This window comes from Rhinatrema bivittatum, chromosome 3 (assembly GCF_901001135.1).
Source record: "Rhinatrema bivittatum chromosome 3, aRhiBiv1.1, whole genome shotgun sequence".
Lineage (NCBI taxonomy): Eukaryota > Metazoa > Chordata > Amphibia > Gymnophiona > Rhinatrematidae > Rhinatrema > Rhinatrema bivittatum.
In genome coordinates this window covers 583929435-583953340 of record NC_042617.1, presented here as the reverse complement: position 1 = coordinate 583953340, position 23906 = coordinate 583929435, and the positions used below count along the sequence as shown (strand labels likewise).

At 46.8% G+C, this 23906-nt stretch overlaps 1 pseudogene; it reads right to left on the bottom strand.

The window, feature by feature from the left end:
- Nucleotides 1-763: 763 nt before the first annotated feature.
- The window catches only part of LOC115088669, a 30397-nt pseudogene continuing 7254 nt past the window's right edge, over nucleotides 764-23906 (bottom strand).

Here is a 23906-nt window from a genome sequence, read left to right as displayed (position 1 = left end):
GCTACATTGGATATATTTAAGATCAAATCCTGCACCTATCTCTGTCTTACTCATCTGTGACAGGCCATTGGATCAAGGGGGAGACACAATGGATTATCATTGACTTGAAGTTAAGGGTAGGTACATGGCACTTGACCTCATATTCAGATTCTCTCTGCTCTGAATCAAATACTCTACAGCTTTTTGTAACCTTTTAATTTCTCTGAGATACATACTGCTGTATTCTAACACTCCAATTCTGGATTCACTTTCTAGAATCCTGTTGCTAATTCTCTAGCTTAATATTGATATTATCTACTTTTGCCACTAGTTCTCTTCAGATGCCTGTGAAAGCAGTGATTTGTGACAAGGCAGTTGCTGATATAGAGCCATCTTGTTTATTCACTTTTTAAGCATATAGTTCCTTAATGGATTTCCCAGTATTTTGCCTCCCAGTTTTCTGCATTCTCCTTAATCACTATTAGTCATTCCAGGTGCCTTCTTCCACAGCTTGATTCAATGTAAGGGAAGGATTTTCAGGGAGCTTGTCAAACACACTTCTCTGCTGTTTAATTTTTCCACCTATCATTTTATTTTAGTACAACATAAAAACACTGCTGCTCAACTAGTTGAGTATTTATTTTCACTTTTAAATCTAAATAAGGTTACATTGAGAGCTAAGTATTTAGTGCCATAGAGGAAAAAATAAGCTTCCGTTTCAGAGCTTTAAAACACAATTATATCATGAACCAATACTATGCCAGTTGTGAGATTTAACAAATAAAACTAACATGTTACCTATGTAATTGTTTTTTCATATTTGTGGAAACTGAAAAAAACTCTTTAAAAACAAGTTTGTTATAACCACGGTATATGTATGAGATCTGCAGTGAAATTATGTAATTGAAAACATGCAGATGTGATTCAAGAATTAAATGAAGTCATATTGCAAGTCCAAAGGCACTGACTATACAGTACATGGTCTTATTCTCCCATTTAACAGTGCAACTCCCTGCAAAACAGAAATGAGAAAGTTTACCATACTGGGGGAAAATGCTTCATTTATAGTAGATCAAAATTTATAAACTTAATGACACCATAAACAGCACAAGAGAAGGCCCTCAATCACAGAATACACCTTTTTAAAATGTCTTATTTTTTTTCTATAATGAAATTGTGCCAATTATTTCATCAATTGTATTCATATACATCTGTCCACCTCCCTCTTTGGGTTGCCTTCATCTATTGACCACCTACTCTCCTCCAGCATTTGTCTGCTTCAGACTTAGATGCTTGGCTTTCTCTTCCTATCCAGTGATGATGCATCCATCCTTATCTTGGGCGACCAGAGTTGTCATGCTGATGACTTTTCTATGAGTTCCTTCTTTCGACTATACATAGTTAATTTATATAAGAAAAGCAGAGAGATGCTGTATAACCATAGCAAAAAAACTAAAAATGTTTCTACATGGAAGCAATATACAGACATCCAGAGGTAAAAGAGGAATTCAGACATAAGAAACATAAAGATTTTGAGAATGGCTGATGTAGAAGCCCAGACTGTAGTAACTATCAAGGGTGTACAGCGAATATGGTGGTGGATGCACAACATAACCTCCCAGTGTAGATGGTGGAGACAAGGACAGTATCTGAATTCAAGAAAGTATGGAACAAGCACAGGGCATCTCTGAAGGAGTCTTAGGGATTGTAGAGCTAGCAATTGTGTGGACGGGCAGACTAAATAGGCCATATGGCATTTTTCCGCTGTCATATGTCTATGTTTCTATGAAGGAACTGAATGAGACTAATAACATACCATCAGTGTTGTTGTCCCAGAAGCATGCATTTGCTTCATGCATCCCAGAGCCATTCTTTTGCATAATGACACAGGAAACTGTTAATGCAAAAAAGAAAGTTGTTAGCCTTATTAATTCAGTAACAAATTAGGCATGCACAGCCATAAAGCAAAGCTGCTTACATGGTGTTCTCTGAAAAACAGCAGATAATCAGTCATACAGATCTTCCCGCCTCCCATTTGGCATTGTAATCCCTCCAGTTAAAGCGGTTTCATAGAACTGAAAGGAGTTGCAAGGGTGCAGCAGTATAGAAATACCACATATTGAGATCCTTTGTGGGCTGTGCTCACCAGGAGACTGACTGTTCCAGTGTCCAGCTAAGGAAAAACTGTTTATTAATTTATAATTATTTTGGAGGGCTTCTGTGAATAATATATTGCTGTTTGTGCTTTCATTATAATCTCTCTCTCTTTCTAGATATTGACAGTGTGTATTAATTTGCCTTGGGTTTATTTAAGATTCAAGAAAAAAAACCCCTCTAGATTTAATTTGATTCACTACATTTGATTTAATCTGCTTCACTAAAATCTCTCTCTTTATTTGAAATAGCTGTCACTAATAATCTCTGTCTAAATATTACTATTGGGGCATAAATTTGCTGAGGGTTCATTTAAAGCAAAAGACAAAAAATTCCATAAAGAGTCTTGTTGCAATTAGCTTGGGGGCTGCTCATAGAGCCTAACCCTCATAGAGCCAGTAGGGGTCAATCAGATCCTTTGTGGGCTGGGCTCAGCCAGGAGACAGGAAGCACTAAAGCTTCTTGTGTCCAGCTAAGAAAAAAGTTTAACTTAGTAAGCCAATCTGGGGGTTTTGTCAAACTCAATAGCAGATACAGGGTCCTGAGAAAAATCTTGACCATGAGTTAACTGTTTAACTCCCTCCCTGCCCCTCTACCCACCCACCCCTGGGGTTGGTTTTATGATATAGTCTGCCTGAATACATAATTGGCAACAATATAGGGTGGAAATTTGGTAATTCCTCAGGTGTTATCCATCAAATTTACCAAAATGAGGACTATCCAATGCAACTATTGTGGAGCCTTTATATTGAGGGAAATCATCTGGAAACTTAAGGCTTGCCCCATTTGTTCAGAAATCTCTTCCCTCAAAAAGGATCTGGCTAAAGCTAAAGCTGAATTAGCTACAATAAAGAAAGTTTCACCCACTTCACAGTATTCCAAAATTACTGCAAAAAAATAAACAAACAAAAAACTCTAGGAAAAAGAGGTTTAGAGTGGGTTCAGGTAGGATAAGTCCTGTGACCCACAGACACCCATTCTACACAATTGTGCAACCCACATGTCTCTCTCCCCCCCCCCCCTCCCCCATTTACACAGGGAGACAAGGAACCCAAAAATCAACAGGATTACTGTGGGCTCTGGTAGAGTAAGACCGGTAATGCGGAAACACACGCTCTCTCAAGTGACACGAGTACAAAATGCTTTATCTGTTTCACATAAGGATAAAGCTCTGGTGAAAGTATCTGAAAAGAAAGAAGAAACCCAATGCATACAGAAATTCCAAAATACAATCAATAACCAAAGAAAAAAGCTCAGTCATCAGAGGCACTAATTTGGGAACTCTTCTAGAGGGAAACCCTACTGTTAAATGCCTTCCAGGATCATCGGCCAGCAGAAATGCCTTTCAGATAGTCAGAATGATCCAAGAAGAAAGCAAAGACTCAAAAGCTGATATCATCATCCATCTGGGAACCAACGACCTTGCTAGTAAAAGCATCCAAGCGGTACAGAGAGATTTCCAGTCTGTAGAGAAGCAGATTAGTCACATGGAGACAACCATTGCCTTTTCAGAAGTGTTACCTGTTCATGGAAAGGGGAAGGAGAGGCTAAGCCATATTGATAGCTTCAATGTATGGCTCAAATCCTGGTGTAAAGAAAAATGTTTTGGATATATTGGGGGCTGGGGCCGTGTATGGAACAGAAAAAAACTCTTTGTCAAAGATGGCTTACATCTGTCTATGGAGGGAAAAAGAATCCTAAGAGAGAAATTCAAATCCTATCTCATAAGGCATTTAAACTAGATGATGGGGGTGGCAGTACGACATTAGAATGTCACCCCCCAAATACAAATACAAATGCAATGAAAAAGGGCAAAGTAGATAACAAAAGTCAGCTAAATGCCCGACCCAGCCATTGTATATTCATTCGTGTTCATTCTCCAGTTTTTTCTGTCCTTTACTTCCTGGCTACCCTAGCCCCCAAGTTCATTCCCCCTGTTATTTGTAACTGCGCCTCGGCCTTCTTGTTATATGCTTTTGTTAAGTTAACCCCTAAGTTTGATGTAAACCGGCCTGATATGAAGCTTGTCATGAAGTTCGGTATAGAAAAATGTTAAATAAATAAATAAATAAATAAGTCACAAAGGGAGTCCAAGAAAAGCAGTAACCTGTACCAGAATAGCTGGAAAGCTATGAGCACAAATGTTCGTAGTTTGGGCAATAAAATCCCAGATCTGCAAGCCCTAATAGTGGAGGAAGACTTGGACATTGTTGCTGTCACAGAGATGTGGTTCATGGATTCACATGATTGGGATACGGCATACCAGGATAAAACTTACTAAGGAAGGACAGAGAGGTCAGAAAAGGGGGAGGAGTGGCTCTTTATGTCAAAAACAATATCCAAGCATCCGAGCTGCAAGGAGGATGGGGCAAAGAAGAAGCATTATGGGCCCTCCTAAAAAAGGATAATGGGGCATCCGTTTTTATTGGAGTGATTTACAGACCTCCAAATCAAATATAGCAAATGTTGCTTACCTGATGTAACAGGTGTTCTCACAGGACAGCAGGATGTTAGTCCTCACAAATGGGTGACATCGAGGATGGAGCCCTGTACGGAAAACTTTTCTGTCAAAGTTTCAACAAGCAGCTTTGACTGACACTAGCACACTGGGTGCACTGAGCATGCCCAGCCTGCAATTATCCCTGTGAGCCACAGGTGTCTCCCTCAGTCTCGTCTTATAGCTAAAAAGCGCAAGCGAAACTAAAATAAAAGTATACAGACCCAACTCCGCGGGGTGGCGGGCGGGTTTCGTGAGGACTAACATCCTGCTGTCCTGTGAGAACACCTGTTACATCAGGTAAGCAACATTTGCTTTCTCACAGGACAAGCAGGATGGTAGTCCTCACAAATGGGTGAGTACCGAGCTGAGGATGCCCGGGAATGCACCAGATACACCGCAGATGCGCAAAGGCGTAACGACTGAGGTGGAAATGGGAACGGAGGGCATCCGCAACACCATAATGGGTTCGTGGAAGGATGTTGGGTAGTGAATTGAAAAAAGTAAGAGTAGGCGGACTGGCCAAACATGGAGCATGCCGGCTAGTCAAATGTAAGCAATAATAGGCTGCGAAGGTATGGAGAGGACTCCAGGCTGCAACCTGATAAAAAAGTACAAGCAGCAGTAACCAAAGGGAAGCTGTTAAGGCTAAGACGGACACAACAGTATGTGGATACCCACAGTGTTGTAGTGAAATGTCTGCTTGTTGGTAGGAAAGGAAATATAGACCACTTAATCAGAAGGATTAGGTCTGTGTGGCCACTGGAAGTAGCAGCTTGACCCTTGCATGAAGGAAAGAGTCAAGTGGAATTCACATGGAATGCAGTGCAATGTAGATAGAATGTAAGCGCAGCATTACTGTCCAGGAATGTGGAAAACCCACTCTCTCCCTAGGGCGAGAGAGAGAGGTTAGGAAAAATTAATAGAGTATTTCCTGAGGAAAGGAGATACAACATCTACCTGAAAAGGATAGAAAGTTGAATGCGTAGAACTACTCAGTGGCAGAGGAACGGAGTCAGGTGAGTATGGAAAGAGTGCATAACTCACGGACCCTGCTGGCAGGAATGACATTAAGAGGGAAAGAAGTTCCCTTGCCAAACTGTGGAAGAGAGGAATGGAAAGGCTCAAACGTAGAATGTATGAGACTTATAAGGAGAATATATATGTTCATTCCGTGATTAGAGAAATAGAGGCGGCTTGATCAGTGGATAATCCATGGTAAGCCGACTCAGAGAGGATTACCGAAAACGGGAACCCAACTCCCAAAACGATACACCTCCTAAGAGAAAGGTGTATCTATGTGGAGGATGTCTGGAGAACAGAATCCGAGGGAGTAAGAAAAAAATGGTGGAAAAGTAAAAGGGGTAATACCTCTTTTTTTTTTTTTTTTTTTTAGCGTCAGGAGGTAAAGCCTGCCATATTAAACGGCAAGATTTATGTTTAGAAGGTTTTGTGACGCTACCAGAACCTAAGAACATCAGTAAGTCTATGATTTGGGACTGACTGGTGAGAGAATAAAAGGTTAATGATATGATGGATTGAGAAGTATGGGAAAGCATACTGATCTCAGTCAGGGAGTGGGGAAAAGAATACTGAACCCCATCCCAGTTCAACATTAGAAGAATGCTGGCTACGAGAGGCAGCAGAAGAGATATATTGAAGAGGCCTTTGATGGAAGAAAAGGCATCTAAGGGAACGCATAGGAAACATGTGCAGGGAGCAGAACCTGTGCATCGTATGGAATGATCAGACGCCGAGGAAAGTTTAGTTAAACTCAGCGTTAAAAGATTTGCCCTGTACACATGTAATTGAGACCATTCGAGAGGATAGAACCTACGTGGAGAAGGTCTGATAGAGCGTTCATTAAATCTCTTAGATATGTGGCCCAAGGACGCATGAAGTGAACAAGGGCCAAGGGTAGAGCTGCGCAGCTGTCTAGCAGAGCAGCTAAGAGGTAATGCGTGCTTATGAGTTGGAAAGCACATTGTCCCTATGCTGTCTGTCTGTATGCACAAAGAACTGTTGCAAAAGCAGTATTGGAAGGCATAAGGGCATAACTCATGGGTGCAACGTCCAGGAAGTTTATGAGAAACTATGCTGGAGTGCAATAGATGCATAATGGGTTGACAGCTTTCAGGAGAAACTTTATAACCCTAAGGAATTGCGAGCATGAGTCGAAGGAGACTAGGTCCTAGTTCGAACTGGGATAAGAATCAGGGACGAAAGCAATGAAACCACTTAGGTCCATTGAGTATAGAATGTCACTGAATATAACCCATAGCAGTTTTGAATTATGAGAAAAATGCATAGTGGGAAGAAACCCCATAGCCCAACCATGAAAAGTTGAAAGGCTGAGGTTATGGAAAATATGCGCAGGGACATATAACAATGTATCAGAATGTCTGTGCGCATGCTGGACAAGAGGGTCTTAAGACTGTGGTGTCCAGAAGTGTTACAGAAGGGATTTATGGCAGTGACAGTAATCCCAGTTAGTAAATGTATAGTGAGTCCTGAAAAAAGTGAGAGCTCCTTGCATGTACTGAAAGTGGTTAGCAGTAGTCTATGCAAGGAAAGTGAATGATGTTACACTCCGCAGAGAAAACAGCATTCACCAACAGTGATGCAAGAGACAGTTCACTTACCGAAGCTGGTGCCAGCAGCAGAGCTTGGGGTTGTAATGTTGACTCACCATAAAGCACATAGAAACATTAAAATAATGTACTTACTGCAGTATGGAGTGATGGTAACCAAAGATACCATTGTACCTGTGACGTCTAAAGAAAGTTGGATTTTCTTAGGTCCAGGATGTGCGGAGAGTAACTATTTTCTGTTAAAAGAAAGAATAGTGCAATTAAAACTCCCCAACCCCCCTCCCTTCTCCCCTCTGCACTTCGTAGCGCCTGGGGGAGTGTACCGGGACTTTGGTACAAGGTGGGGTGGCCGCTCTGATATCTAACCAGATGGGAGACCAGGAGGTGTCCCAATGGAGGATATCATGTAGGCTCCTGCAGGTGTGTGAGCGGTAAGTGGTACCCGCATTTCTGTATGCTGTACAAGGAGACACTGAGACCTGTGGCCAGGCCTCAAGGTGGACTTGTACATGGGGCAATGGTTGCTGAATCTCATGTTTAGCAGATCAGCCAATGCAGCTGGACCTTGGTTGGGAGGGAACCAAGAGTCAGAGCATTGGTCGGCACAGGGACTTGTTACTGACAAGAGAAGAAGCCCTGCTGCAATCCCAAGAAGATAGAGGGGTTCTCCTGATATTGTGGCTAACATAGCTAACATAGCGATATGTGACACTAATACAGTTCTAAAAGGCACATGACCCAGAACTTTTCGAACCACGGTCCGAATGGGAGAACACAACTCTATGGGAATGCCGCCGAAGCGGGTACTTACCATCCGACGTGGATCGCCGCAAGACGAGCCGGTGAAGATTGTTGACTCCGACGGTCTCCGGAGTCCTCGAGGGTAAGGCCGGGGACGTAAACGTCCATCTCGCTCTGAAACCCGGTATGGTGGCACAGGTACAGAGGAGACAGGCCAGGCGTGAGTGGCGTTTAGACTGCTAAGTGTAACAGATGGCCATAGTCCCACACCACTTGACGGTGGGGCACGCCAGGAACAGAGGAGCCCTAACGGAACTCATGTTCCCTTCCCTCGTCACAGCGGCTCGATGTGTCGTGACGCCAATGCAGAAGCTGTCGGACCTGGATCCGGAAGTTCTGGATCACCAAGGACTGCCAAAACTGTAGGAACAGTGCTGATGGCAGTGGTGATGTCGCTCTGCCCGAGCGTTGTCCAGCCTGGAGAAGGATGGCACCGATGTGCTGGATGGCGTCAGCGGCGGACGATCACGATGTCGGCGATGATGGGTGCCACGGTGCTCGGCCCGGTCTTTCCCCAGCGCCGAGATGGAAGCCCTCGTCGTCCTGGAAGGCGATCGATGACGAACTGTCAGCACGCCTGCTCTGCTCCTGACACAATGGAGTGTCTTAAGCTAATACGGGGCTTAAAAAAGAACCCAAAGCGTGGAGCAATGTGAGGAGGTGAGGGTATTATGTGGCGGTGCTATGTCGGTATTGACGATATTGAAGGCAACCTAAGGGGCTTCGAGGATATCATCAAAATGGGTATGAAAAATCGTCGATGACTGGCCAGGAGAATGATGACAGTGACGGGCACTGACAGCAGTGGCATAGGTATCTTTGAAACGATGTGGAATCGAATAATCGAAAAACATTGCCGTTATTGAAAAAGATACCGGCATCGACTGAGTCGAAGTCGAATCAATAGGGCGTCAAGGACACCGAAGGAAAACGGAGGTGTCGAGGGCATCGATGCATGGAGGCGGGCATTTATGCCGTTTGTGGCATGGCCACGGGCATCAACTATAGGGCCACAGACGTTGACGGTATCGATTTGGACAGACTCAGATTTCCAAGTGTACATGGCATCGGTGCCCCAGACACGTGTGTCGGTGGCATCGATATGGACACGTATGGAATCGATGGCATGGATCTCCCAGTCAATGAATTCCATCCCGGCATCAACGCCAGTCCTGGAATCGGCATGGGCATCGATGCCAGCCATAAGGCTGGCATTGGCATCAATGCCCATCCACGGAATCGAGCCGGCATGGATACCCACCGATGGGACCCACCTGGGCATCGAATTTCACCGATGGGAGCAGCCTGGCATCGACTGCCCTCGATGGATGCATTCTAACATAGATGCCCATGGATGAAACACCTGGGCATCGGTGTCCATCGATGCAAAAGGACCTGGCACCGATGCCATCGACGGACGGCCATCCGGCACCAATGCCATCGACGGACAAGTCATCCGGCACCGATGTCCATCGATGGGGACCATCCGGCACCGATGTCCACCGATGGGGACCATCCGGCATCGATGCCCACCGACGAATCGATGTGGCACCGATGCCCACCGATGGAAAAGGGCTGGACATCTGTGGGGAGGATGGGGCATCGATGGCATCCCCAAAAGGGGGGGTGGCATCGATGAAGTGACCCTGGGATCGTTAAAAAGTGTCTCGGGCAGCGGTGGCGGCGACCCGAGTATGCATGGCAGTGACTAACAGCGTGTGCGTCAATGGCATGCATCCGGGTAGGGGACGGCACCGAGGAAGCCCAAGGAAAAAAACAGTGCGTAGGAGGAAAAAGCCTGGTAGCACTGAAAAGCAAAAAACATGGATAAAGGCATCAGGGCACCGTGGGGGGAGGGGCGCTGATGACATATAAAAGCCCAGGGCGGTTTAGGAGGGTCCCGGTGTAGCGATAGGGTATCGACCGCGTGAGGGTACCAGGGAACGAAGGACTTGAAGCTACAGAGGTCCTAAAGTTAAGGAAAAAATCCCTACCCCACTAGCATAAGCAAGCAGAGTGTCACAGAGATACTCGCAAGCTGTTTAAAGCTAACTGAAAAATGGGGGAAGGGAAGGCTTCAGTCAGCTAACAGCCTTAAGATAGTGACAGAAACCGACCGAAAAAATAAGAATTAGTACTCACCGAGCGTCGTAAAAAACGTACGCGGAGGGAGACCTGTGCAGGGAAAAGTGTTTTTTGAAGTGAAAAGTTAAGTGTTTCCATGAGGTAATTAGTTAAAAAATCCTCACAGAGCTCCAACCGCTATGCTGACTGCAGAGCGGAAAAAAGAAGACTGAGGGAGACACCTGTGGCTCACAGGGATAATTGCAGGCTGGGCATGCTCAGTGCACCCAGTGTGCTAGTGTCAGTCAAAGCTTGTTGAAACTTTGACAGAAAAGTTTTCCGTACAGGGCTCCATCCTCGATGTCACCCATTTGTGAGGACTACCATCCTGCTTGTCCTGTGAGAAAAGTACTTGATAGAGATCTGATTGAAGACATCCAAAAGATGGGGAAGAAGGGAGAAGTGGTGATTGTTGGAGATTTTAATCTGCCGGATGTAGACTGGAGAATCCCTTCTGCGGAATCTAACAGCAGTAGAGAGATAGTGGATGCCCTGCAAGGGGCTCTGTTCAAACAAATGGTAATGGAGCCTAAGAGGGAGGGAGCTATACTCGATTTAGTGCTCACTAATGGAGATAATGTCTCTAATGTCCGGGTGGCGCCCACCTCAGCACCAGCGATCATCAAATGGTATGGTTTCATATCACTAATAGGATATGGAGAAGTTGCACGAAGACCCGGGTTTTGTGTTTCAAAATCATGGACTTTGTTGAAATGGCAAAGTACCTGGCAGAAGAACTAGAAGGCTGGGAGAAAACGAGAGATGTGGAACAACAGTTGGCCAAACTAAAAGGAGCAATTACTGAAGCGACTAATATATATGCTAGAAAAATAAAGAAAAGCAAGAAAAGAATGAGACCTATCTGGTTCACAAAGGAGGTGGCTGATAAAATAAGAGATAAAAGAACATCGTTAAGAAATATAAAGGATCCCAAAAGGAGGATCACAAGGAAGAACATCTGGTGGAACTGAGGGAGACGAAGAAAGTAATCAAGAAAGTGAAAAGTCAAGCAGAAGAAAGGATTGCCAAAGAGGTAAAGCAAGGTGACAAAACATTTTTCAGATACATCAGTGAAAGGAGAAAAGTCCAAAGTGGTATACTGAAATTGAAAGGTGAAAAGGATCAATAGGTGGAGACAGATGAAGAAATGGCAGAAATATTAAACGAATACTTCAGTTCGGTGTTCACTAAAGAAGACCCCGGAGAAAGACCATCGCTAGTTAACAAGAAACTGGAGAGGAGTGGAATGGATGAAACTCCATTTATGGAAGAGAATGTATGGGAAGTATTAGGAAAACTGAAAGTGGACAAAGCCATGGGGCCTAATGAGGTTCATCCCAGGATACTGAGAGAGCTCAGAGATGTGCTGGCAGCTTCGCTGCGTGACCTGTTCAATAGATCCCTGGAAACGGGAGTGGTGCCGAGTGATTGGAGAAGAGTGACGGTGGTCCTGCTTCACAAGAGTGGGAGCAGAGAGGAGGCTGGAAACTACAGGCTGGTTAGCCTCACCTCGGTGGTGGGAAAAGTATTGGAGTCGCTGCTGAAGGAAAGAATAATGAACTATCTACAAGCAACAGAATTGATGGACAGAAGCAGCATGGTTTCACCAAGGGAAGGTCCTGTTAGACGAATCTGATCGACTTTTTTGATTGGGTGACTAAGGAATTGGATCGAGGAAGAGCACTCGATGTCATCTACTTGGATTTTAGCAAAGCTTTTGATATGGTCCTGCACAGGAGGCTTGTGAATAAAACGAGAAGCTTGGGAGTGAGTGCCAAGATGGTGGCCTGGATAGCAAACTGGTTGAAGGACAGAAGACAATGTGTGATGGTAAATGGAACTTACTCTAAAGAGAGAGCGGTGATGAGCGGAGTGCCGCAAGGGTCAATATTGGGACCGGTCCTGTTCAATATCTTTGTGAGTGACATCGCGGACGGGATAGAAGGTAAGGTTTGTCTATTTGCAGATGATACTCCGCTGCGTGACCTGTTCAATAGATCCCTGGAAACGGGAGTGGTGCTAAGTTGCACCCGACTCTCCACGCTCCTTGTCGATCACATATTTCAGCTGTTTTACTCCTACCCCCGAATGTTCACTGTTTGAGGCCTACTATAACATAGTTTATATTGCTTGTTGCCTTTCTGTTTGAGGCTCAATGTAATATAGTTTTTTCTAACTATATATTTACCGCTTGATGTTTTTACTGCTTTATGCATACTGTATTCCCCCTACCCTTGCGACACTTGTCGCCCTTGTCCTGTGCTGTCCTTTTTTCCTCCCCATTCTCTCTTCGTTCTTCTCTTCCTCGCTGCTCCACCTTACCCCTCCCCCTGTTTCATTGTATTTCTCCTCAGTTCTATGTAAACCTTTGTGATGTTTATTCGAATAACGGTATAAAAAACCCAATAAATAAATAAATAAATAAATAAATAAATCTGCAACAGAGTGGACATGCCGGAAGGAGTGGAGAGAATGAGATGGGATTTAAGGAAGCAGGAAGACTGGTCGAAGATATGGCAGCTGAGATTCAATGCCAAGAAGTGCAGAGTCAGGCATTTGGGGTGTGGAAATCCGAAAGAAATGTATTCGATGGGGGGTGAAGAGCTGATGTGCACGGAGCAGGAGAGAGACCTTGGGGTGACAGTGTCTAATGATCTGAAACTGGCAAAACAATGTGACAAGGCGATAGCTAAAGCCAGAAGAATGCTGGGCTGCCTACAGAGAGGAATATCGAGTAAGAAAAGGGAAGTGATTATTCCCTTGTACAGGTTCTTGGTGAGGCCTCACCTGGAGTACTGTGCTCAGTTCTGGAGACCGTATCTCCGAAGGGACAGAGACAGGATGGAGGTGGTCCAGAGAAGCACGACCAAAAAGGTGGATGGTCTTCATCGAATGACTAATGAGGAGAGATTGAAGAATCTAAATATGTATACCCTGGAGGAAAGGAGGAGCAGAGGTGATATGATACAGACTTTCAGATACTTGAAAGGTTTTACTGATCCAAACTCAACAGCAAACCTTTTCCGTTGGAAAAAAATCAGCAGAACCAGGGGTCACGATTTAAAATTCCAGGGAGGAATACTCAGAACCAATGTCAGGAAGTATTTCTTCACGGAGAGGGTGGTGGATGCCTGGAACGTCCTTCCGGAGGAAGTGGTGAAGACTAAAACTGTGAAGGATTTCAAAGAAGCGTGGGATAAACACTGTGGATCCCTAAAGTCTAGAGGATCATAAAGCCTAGAGGTTGGGAATGAAGAGAAGAGGAATGGGGGGTGGCTTGATGGAATGACGACTACAACCTGGTGATTAATACCCTTATTCAATAAACGTCACACGGTTAATGCGACTCCAATATTGCTCTATGCTTCAATGGCAAGAGGAAATGTGGAAAAGAGGATTTACATTCAGGCAACAATCAACAAGGCTGCACAGTCTGAGTAAACAAATAAGCGTGGGAGTAGCTTGCTTGTTGCAGCGGTTACTACCCTAAACCAAATAAGCCTGATACTTCACTTCAATGCATATCCAGCATTGATCTATGCTTCAATGGCAGTGGGGAATGAAGATAAGAGGATTTACATTCAGACAACAACCAACAAGGACTGAATCGCACAGTCTGGGTAAACAAATAAGCGTGGGAGTAGCTTGCTTATTGCAGCGGTTACTACCCCAAACCAATTAAGCCAGATGCTTCACTTTGAATGCATATCCAGCATAGCTCACTGCTTCAACAGTAGGGAGGAATGAAGAAATAGGATTTACATTCAGACAACAACCAACATAAACTGACTTGCACAGTCTGGTTAAACAAATAAACATGGGAGTAGCTTGCTTGTTAAGGCGGTTACTACCCTAAACCAATCAAGCCTGATACTTTACCTTGAATGCATATCCAGCGTGGCTCTCTGCTTCAGCGGCAGGAGGGGAATGAGGAAAAGAGGATTTATATCCAGACAACATCTAACAAGGCACTGATCTGAGCAGTATGAATATACAAACATCAGGGTAACTTCTCGTTATGAAGGTTACTACCCTCAAACCAAAACCACCAATGTACTGGTATCTTATTAATATAGCACACTAACGCCAAATATACTTATGTAAGACCCTCTAATCACGAGCAGGCAATTATATGATCAACTCGTTTGTCATAGGGGTCTCTGTTACTTTTAGCATAAACAATTTTTATTGCATAGTAAAGGTAACAAGACAGTAACAGCCCGTCGGACAAAGGTACACTTCAGAGTCCAACGGACAACCGCACAGAGAAGTTGCCATTATATATCCTTACAAAGTGGATCCCCCAGTTCAAACCCCTTCCCCCCCCCCCAGCAGACCATAACCCAACATACATACTGTGATGCAAAGGGTGAGACTATATCGACCCGTACAGTCAAGGTGCAAGACAACATTGGTCAATTGTTCAAAATCAAACTCCTCGCACGATGTGGCAACTCCTGAATATACGGCTCCCAAACGTCCAGAAAACGACGGAGTTGTCGAGGGGAGGCACGTGCTGTCAAGTGTTCCATTTGCATAAGTCTGTGGAAATGGTTCCGCCAAGCCCAGAAGGACGGCGCCACGGCCTCTCGCCAGTGCAGAAGAATCATCTTTTTACCTACAAAACAAGCTTTCATAAAAAGCAGACGATGTCCCACCGGCCGCAAACGTGCCAGGGGGATAGACTCGAAAAGAATCAGCAAGGGGGAAGCTCGCAGGAACACTCCCAACAGTCTTGTCAAATAAGCAACCACCCTTTTCCAAAACTGCTGGATTGTAGGGCATCCCCAGAAGAGATGGGCCAGAGTACCCACCCCCGTGCCACACTTCCCACAGGCGGCCGAGGAGACCAATCTAGCGTGAAACGCTACTGGTGTAGATACATACGCCCGCCAGAGAAATTTGAATTGCATCTCCCGGTAGTAAGAATTGGGAGAAATGCGCGCTATGCGTCGAAAACAAATGCCCAATTGGGTAGCCGTGACCTGAAATACCCCGTCCCTCTGCCAGCGGTCAGCCAGGTCAGAACAGGGATTCCGATAGGTAAGCTTCCGCAGGTGGGCATAGTAATGAGAGAGAGAAGGCACAATGGTTCCCTTTAGTAAAAAACACTCCACCAAAGCTTGGAAACCGCTCAACTGAAAACCAGCCTCCGGAAGGGAACGAATATAATGGGCAATTTGAAAATATGTAAACATGGGAATATTGCCAAAGCCATACAGGGAAGACAGTTGAGCAGGCTTCAGCAAGTGACCCTCACCGTCTAAGACATGGCCCACCTGAGTGATCCCCCGAGCCGCCCATCGCCTGAACACCACAGATGTCGATCCCGGAGAAAAATCTGGATTGCCCTGCAAGGGAAGAAAAAATACACAGCCCTGCGGGATTTGCAAAAGTTTAAGCAACCGGAACCAAGCTCCTCGAATAGGGCGTACCAGGGCTGCTATGGGATCAGGAATGCTCAATCTATCCCAGGAAGCCTGCAGGACATACCGCAGATCGCTAGCCCCGCACATCTCACGTTCAGAATCTAAATTAACAAAATATCCCTCTCCAAGTAACCACTCTCGAGCTACCCGTAAATTGCTAGCCCAATTATAAAAACCCAGGTCTGGGACACTCAAACCTCCCCCACCCCATCGACCCTGCAAGTGTTTCAAGGGGATCCGTGCTCTCCTCCCCCTCCAAAAAAACCGCCGCATGCCACCCTCAAGTTTTTGAAGGTCACGAGCCTTAAGTCGAACAATCAGGTTTTGGAAGACATAGAGCCACTTAGGCAAAATGGTCATTTTGAACAGGTTAACCCGTCCAGTCAGGGACAGCGGAAGGGAGCCCCAGTGTTGCATACGTTCTAGAGTGAAGGTAACCAAGGGGCCTATATTAAGGGCATAGAGTTGGGGTAAGTCTACAGTTAGGTAAATGCCCAGATATCGCATGCCGCCCTCCGCCCACAACAAGGGAAATTGGCCCCTCCAACCGCTGCGCAGGGTAGGAGGGAATCCCAACGCCTCAGACTTATCACTATTTAACTTGAACCCAGAAAAGGACCCAAACCCACCCAGAATGGACAACAAGGGGTCTAGGGACGCAACCGGATCGGTGAGAAAGACCAGCAGGTCGTCGGCGAAGGCCGCATACTTAAATGCCTGATTCCTAAAACGAACTCCCTTGACCGACCTATTCGCTTGTATAGCTAGAAGAAGCGGTTCAAATTGAAGGACATACAACAAGGGGGATAAGGGGCATCCCTGACGTGTACCCCGCGTAATGGGGAACAGGTCGGAGTAGGATCGATTAACCGCGATACGCGCCCCTGGGTCTCGGTAAAGAAGGCGGATCGCATTCTGAAACCAGCCAGTGATATGCATGGCATCCAACACATAAAATAAATAGTCCCACTCCACCCGGTCGAACGCTTTCTCTGCGTCAAAATTAATAGCCAAGTAAGGGGCTTGGAATTGGGTACAGAGCGTCATGGCTATCAGCACTCGCCGAATGTTTGTGGAGGCATAGCGCTTCCGCACAAATCCCACCTGACCCGGCTGGACAAGGGAAGGAAGCAGCAAGGCCAGTCGCTCCGCTAAAAGTTTTCCCAGGAACTTGTGCTCCGCGTCTAAAAGGGAAATAGGCCTATAGGCCGATGGATTTAACGGGTCCTTCCCGGGTTTGGGGAGCAAGGTAATGTGGGCAACATTACTACCCGGCGGGAATGCCCCAGCGGCCACCAGCGCATTAAACACATTGGTCAGAGGAGGGACCAGGGAGTCCATCAACACTTTATAGTATTCTGAAGTGAAACCATCGGGTCCCGGAGCCTTAAACCCCTTAGCCTGCCATATAACCGCCCGAGTTTCAGCCTCTGAAATTGGATTATTAAGCTGAGCCTGTTGTTCCAAGGTCAGCTGGGGGATGTCTATATTGTCGCAAAAGCGGCGGCAGAACGCCATGTCCTTGGGGCCAGCTGTATAAAGGCGGGCATAGTAATCTTTAAAAAGCTGTAATATCTGAGAAGTGTCCGTGACCACCTGACCCGTGGTAGATTTCAGAGCCGCCACATAAGCCGAGGCCCTCCGAGCCCGGATTAAGTTAGACATGAGTTTCCCCGGTTTATTCCCCATTTGAAATAACTGATGTTGGAAAAATAAGACACTCTTCTTTGCCCGCTGGTGTAACAGGGAGTTCAGGGCACTCTGTATGGAAAAATAGTGAGTTCTATTGTCCGCGGTATGTGCCCCAAGTAGCCTTCGTCTAGCCTCAGTAAGCTGCGTACCCAGTGCCAAAATCCGCTTGTTAAGCATTGCCTTCCAATGAGTCACGTAGGAAATAATTTCCCCCCTCATGACCGCCTTGGAAGCGTACCAATAGAGCACGGGATCCCCCAAATGCTGGGCATTCTGAAGCGCGTATTCGTTCCATTTAGACTGGAGATGCGCCCTAAACTCCGCGTGACCATGCAAATAATATGGGTATCTCCAATAATACTGTTCCGAGTGTCCCCCCCCCCAGGTCAGCTCCACCCAAGTAGGGGCATGGTCGGACAGTACAATGTCATCAATGCCCGTGTCAGTAAGAAGAGGGAACAAGTTACCACTCAACAAAATGTAGTCCAGGCGCGAGTGGGAACCATGGGCCCTGGACACATGCGTGAAGTCAGCGGCTGTAGGATTAAGGGTACGCCACGCATCCAATAAACGTAGCTCCTGCTCAAACATGGCAAAAGGCTTACCCCAATGGCTGCGCCCACCCCCCCCCCCAATACCACCCCTGTCCAACTGAGGGTCTCTGACTGAGTTAAAATCTCCACCTACCATGAGGCCCAAGTCCGCGTAGGGCACCAGGAGATCGTGTATAGTACGAAAAAAGGACAAGGGGGGATTGTTAGGCGCGTAAAGATTACACAGTACCAGCGGTCGGTGAAAAAGTTCCGCTACCAATATAATATAGCGTCCCAAGGGATCTTTTATCTCCGACTTTACAGAGAGGGGCAAATTTTTGTGGACTAAAATAGCTACCCCAGCGGCCTTAGAAGTGGCCGAAGAAAAGTGTACCGAGCCCACCCATTCTCTACATAATTTCTGATGTTCCACATCCGTGAGATGGGTTTCCTGGAGGAACACCACATCTGCCGATTTTTTCTTCAAAAAGGATAGCATTTTCTTCCGCTTAATGGGAGAATTGATGCCACAAATATTCCAAGAGACCAATCGTGCTTGTTGCCTAACCATTGTCAAAAACTTCATACTGAGGACTGAAAAAAGAAATGGAACTAGTAGAAACGGGGATCCTCCCAGCAGAGACCCCCGCATCACCCACCCTGGACTCTCGGGTCCCAAGAGAAACAACCAAATACACTTTCACCCTCACATCACAGCAAGCCCAGCAGCTAATGCACACCCAACCCCTCTTCCCACCCCCCACCCCCACACCCTCCCCCCTGTTCCCCATCCCATCCCCTATCCCCAAGACAGTACGCAACCCCACACCAATGAGATCACTTCAGACACATACCAGCCCCCCGCCTCCCCCGGCCCATCCCTCCCCTCCCCCAATGGCAAAAATCTCAAAGTGCAGAGTCAATGGGGTCCATGAACCATACTGGTAAAGTCAAAAAAAAACCAAACGTCCAACAATAAAGAACCCCCTCCTGAATAGCAAAAAAGAACTATAACCCCCAGGTACATCAGGGGCTTTTAGCAGGCTTCATCCCCCTCACCCTGTACAGGATAACAAAAAAGGCCCCCCTATCAAGGACCCCTGAAATACTGTCCCGGCTTGGCCAGACCTCCTTCGCGACTATGAGATGATATTGTCCCCAGTAGCCTCGCAAAAGTCCAAACATTACAGAAAAAAACTAAGAACATAGACCAAAAACTGAGCTGGCCATGGCCAAAGAAAAAAAGCAAGGCGAAGAAAGAAGGCCTCCATAAGCACTGACCACGAGGACTCACAAATCTTCCACGAGCAGGAAACACCATCGGCTCCAAAACACCTCAGGGCTCCGGTCCGGGGTCATCAGCCTCCCGCGGTGGGGAACGCTCCAGAGTAGCCAGAAACTGCGTCGCCTCCTCTGGTGAAGAGAGCCAGCGGACCCCAGTCGCAGTCGGCACCCGGAGCCGAGCCGGGTAGACAATAGTAGCCCTAATCTTCAGCGCGAACAACCGTGCACAAAATGGCGTCAGGGCTCTCCGCTGCTGGCTTAGACCAGCTGAAAAATCTTGGAAGACCAAGATCTTAGAGTTGTCGTGACGCAGCCCAGCTCCAGATCGCGCAGCTCGTAGAATTTCCGACTTGTGCTGGAAATTTAAAATTTTTGCGATCGCGACCCTGGGTCTCGTGTCGCTCGAGCGCCGAGGCCCCAGTCGATGCGCCCTTTCAACTCTGAGAGGCCCATGCGCACGTGAGAGCTCCAAGGCGCGCGGCAGCCATTCCTCCAAGAAAGACGCGAGATCTTTGTCAGCTATACTTTCGGAGAGCCCGACAAATCGCAAATTTGAACGCCGAGACCGGTTCTCCAAATCTTCCAGGCGATCAGTTTGCTGTTTCACCACGGCCTTCAGAGCGTCCAGCTCCCTCCGGGTCCCGATTTGGTCGTCATGGAGGTTGGAGACCCGCTGTTCAATGCCTAAAAATCGCGACTCGAACCCAGCAATGGAAGTTTGCAACTCGTGTAGCTGGTTGGAAATGGTGAGTAATTCCGGACCTATAGCCTCACGCACTGCCGATTTAATGTCGGCTACGGCGATCCGGGGGACTGGCTCCGCAAGCAAGTACTCCTCTTCCGAGGCCTGGTCGGGTGGTCGGGCCCTCTCCTTCTCCTTGTCTTTCTTCAGGGTCCTGGAAGTCATGGCGCCCAAATGATGAGTCAAAAAAAGGTCCCACGGAGTTAATGAAGCTATTTAGCTGCTGAAAAACTAAATTGGGAGACTTAGATGGGCCAGGATGGAGGCGGCCAGGCTAGCGAGGGAAATTTTGCGTCTGATCCCCTCACTGCATCACGTGATCTCAGGGGTCTCTGTTACTTTAATTAACAATCCTCCGTATATTTTGTTTTCTTAGTTTTTTAGTTTTTTTTAAAAAGTTGCCACGATAATTATAGGGAAAACATCCCAACTAAAGTCATATGGGTAATATTGAAACGGATACTTATCCACACTGAAAAGGTCCCAGATAACCCGGTTTGCACGGTTAAATGCGCCGTAAGAAGATGGATTGCTGAGCCACAAAGAAGATGGTTTTCTGAATCGGTTTCCAACACTCGGGTTATCTGGGACCTTTTCAGTGTGGATAAGTATCCGTTTCAATATTACCCATATGACTTTAGTTGGGATGTTTTCCCTATAATTATCGTGGCAACTTTTTAAAAAAACTAAAAAACTAAGAAAACAAAATATACGGAGGATTGTTAATTAAAGTAACAGAGACCCCTATGACAAACGAGTTGATCATATAATTGCCTGCTCATGATTAGAGGGTCTTACATATATTTGGCGTTAGTGTGCTATATTAATAAGATACCAGTACATTGGTGGTTTTGGTTTGTTTACATTAGTGTGTACTGGAATACACTGGTTGGTGTGTGTGGGTTATTTGTGTGATTGATACGGTTACTACCCTCAAACATTAAGCCTTATACTTCACTTTGATGCAGCTCCAACACTGCTCTCTGCATCAATGGCGGGGATGGAAGGAAATTGGAATAAAAAAGTTACCAATAAGGACCCTGAACTCAGTGGTCGGGGTAACAGAAAGGTGTGGGAAAATAAGTGTGAGATCTTGCTGGGCAGACTGGATGGGCCTGTTGGTCTTCTTCTGCCGTCATTTCTATGTTTCTATGTTTGCTTAGCATAAACAAAGTTTTCTGTAGCTAGAAGGATGAATTAGCCATTACTTGTGCGTGATGTCATCCAGAGGCACCAGATGGACTAATCTCTTCTAGCTAGTAGAACTTTGGGCTCTAATGAGCAGGTGGGTGAACTCCCCCGCAGGCGTTGCCTTGTGAGCCTCCTCAAGTCAGTACCAGAACTACATCTAGCTAGCTAGTTCACTCTCCAGGAAGGTAGGTGGATATTCCATGGCTAATTCATTCTGCTATTTATGGAAAACACTGTTTATGGTAAGCAAAGTTGCTTTTTCCATCAATAAGCAGGCTGAATTAGACATTATGGGGTAGATTTTCAAACCGCACGAATTGGCGTACTTTTGCTGGCGCATCAGGCGCCAGCAAAAGTACGCGGGATTTTAGTAGATACGCGCGTATCCGCTAAAATCCTGGATCGGCGCGCGCAAGGCTATCGATTCCGTATAGCCGGCGCGCGCCGAGCCGCGCAGCCTACCCCCGTTCCCTCCAAGACCGCTCCGAAATCGGATTTACGCCTCCCGGAGGGAGACGTAAATCCCCACGCGCCGGGACGCGACCTGGGGGCGGGTACGGAGGGCGCGGCCACGCCTCCAGACCGCCCCGGGCCGTAACTACACCCCCGAGCCCGCCCCCAAAACGCTGCCGACATGCCCCCAAAACGCCGCGCCGACCGGGCCCACCCCCCGACACGCCCCCCTCAGAAAACCCCGGGACTTACGCGAGTCCCGGGGCTCTGCGCGCACTGGTAGGCCTATGTAAAATAGGCGCACCGGCACGCAGGGCCCTGCTCGCCTAAATCTGCCCAGATTTAGGCGAGCAGGGCTCTTAAAATCCGCCCCTAATTGTGGGGAGCCCCAAGCTGAGGGTTGTAACAGAGCGATTACTGAATAGCAATCCAGACCCCACCATGGAGAACAGACTACTGTGAGAACAGGTTATGCAAAACTGCTTGTCCAAATTGAAGTCAGTCCTTCAGAGGTTGTCCAGACGGTAATTTGACATAAAGGTGTGAGTGGATTGTGAAGGGTGACGTGGGTGGGAACCCTTGTTGCTGTGGCATAGTTGACGCAGTCTCATAGGCAGATCTACAAGGTCTATGATGACAGCTGGTGAACATGCCCTGTAACAGGTCAAGCTGGAGCTTCACCTATACTGCTGACTCCCCTGCAGGTTGAGCCCTTGAGTTCTGGTGGCCGGTAGGGCTTAGTGGATCCCTAGGGCAGTCTGGTAAGCAAGAGTCTGAGGGCACACCAGGATCAGGGCAGGCAGCAGACTGAAGTAGTCAGAGACATGCCAAGGTCAAGGCAGGCATGCAGACAGGGGTGGTCAGGTCCAGACAGCAAGCAATTGTGGTCAGGTCCAAGCAGGAGGTCAGAATCCGGAAGTCAGGCCAAGGTGGACGAAGACACACAGAAGACACTGGATGAGTCAAATAGGATAAGGCAAGGCTGGACAAAGAAGACTGGACGAGGCAAGGTTGGACAAGGAAGGCTGAATGAGGCAAGGCTGGACGAGATAGGATACAGGAAGAAGCTGGAAGACACAGGAACATGAGAATGCTGTAGCAACACTCACTGCTACTAGGCAGGATGCCCATTGCTGAGGCAGTTCTTTGGTGTGCGGCTTGGTCTTAAGTACCCAGCTGCGTGATGTCATCAAGAGGTGCCAGCTCTTCAGGTTCCCACCATGGGCCTTTTCAAGGCAGGCGCGGTGTGCACACACATGCCAAGGGACATCCCACAAGAGGAGAAGGTCAGTGTCCTTTTGGCAGCAACCTGCTGCATGGAGAAAATATGGTGGCTTCCAGGCTATGCTTAGGATCAGAGTGTTGGGAGAGTGAGTGATACTGGTCGTGAACAAGTCCTGTGACCGGCAGCTGTAACATTGATGACCATGTTACGCTCTCCTTCTCCAAAGGGGAGGAGCCAGCAATCTGTTACGCTCGCCTCCTCCAGACGGGAGGAGTTAGCAATCTGCTGTCACTCACTCCGCCAGGAGGGCGGAGTTGGCAAGCTGTTCTGCTGTGCTCCTGAAAGGGGAAGGAGTAGCGATATGATATGACCTGCTCCTCCAGAGGGGAGGAGTTAGCTATCTGTAATTCTATTAGCGAACTGCTGTTAGATGCTCCTATGAGGAAAGGAAGTAGCAAGCTGTATCAATCTGCTAAGGAGTAGCAATCTGTTATGAATCAACTCTCCAAGGAAGAGGAGTTAGCAGTAGGTATATAGTACTTCGCTATTGAGATAGCAATCTATCTTGCCCCCCACTACGGAGTAGCAATCTGTATATATATATATATATAAGCTGCTAGCAAGTCTCAGAAAAAGAGGAGTAGCTGTCTATATAATACTTCCGTGACCAGAGTCAAGTGGTTGGCTCCCACAAGGTGACAATAGTGAAAGGAATGACCACTTGGGGGAAATGGTGAATCCCTGGGCCGATGGCAGATGACAGTGCCCCCAAGAGGAGATCCTGAGAGGAACCACCGGCTAGGTTAGAATATGAGATAAACACAATAGTTCTTTATTAGACTGGAAGCTGGACCACCAGAGGTGGCAGTAGTGAGTCGCTGTGTCCGGCAAGGATGAAGTCCTTCTGATAGTGGAATATAATCTCTGGGTCACTGAGCTGTAGAGAGAGACTAGAAGTAGTGAGTAGACAGGATATACTGGATACAAGATGGTACACTCACAATAGTAGATGTCTGCAATGGTCTCTATGCCACAGAGAGTCTTAAGTACATTCAGGAACAGGAGCGTAAGCAAGCACTGGTTCCCACAAACAGTCTGTAATAAGAACTCACAATTGCTGTATATGAAATGGCTTCTAAAGTAGAAGAGAGTCTGGAATAGATTCTAGGAACATGGGCCCTCGTGGAGTGAGTACCGGTTCCTATCTGTAA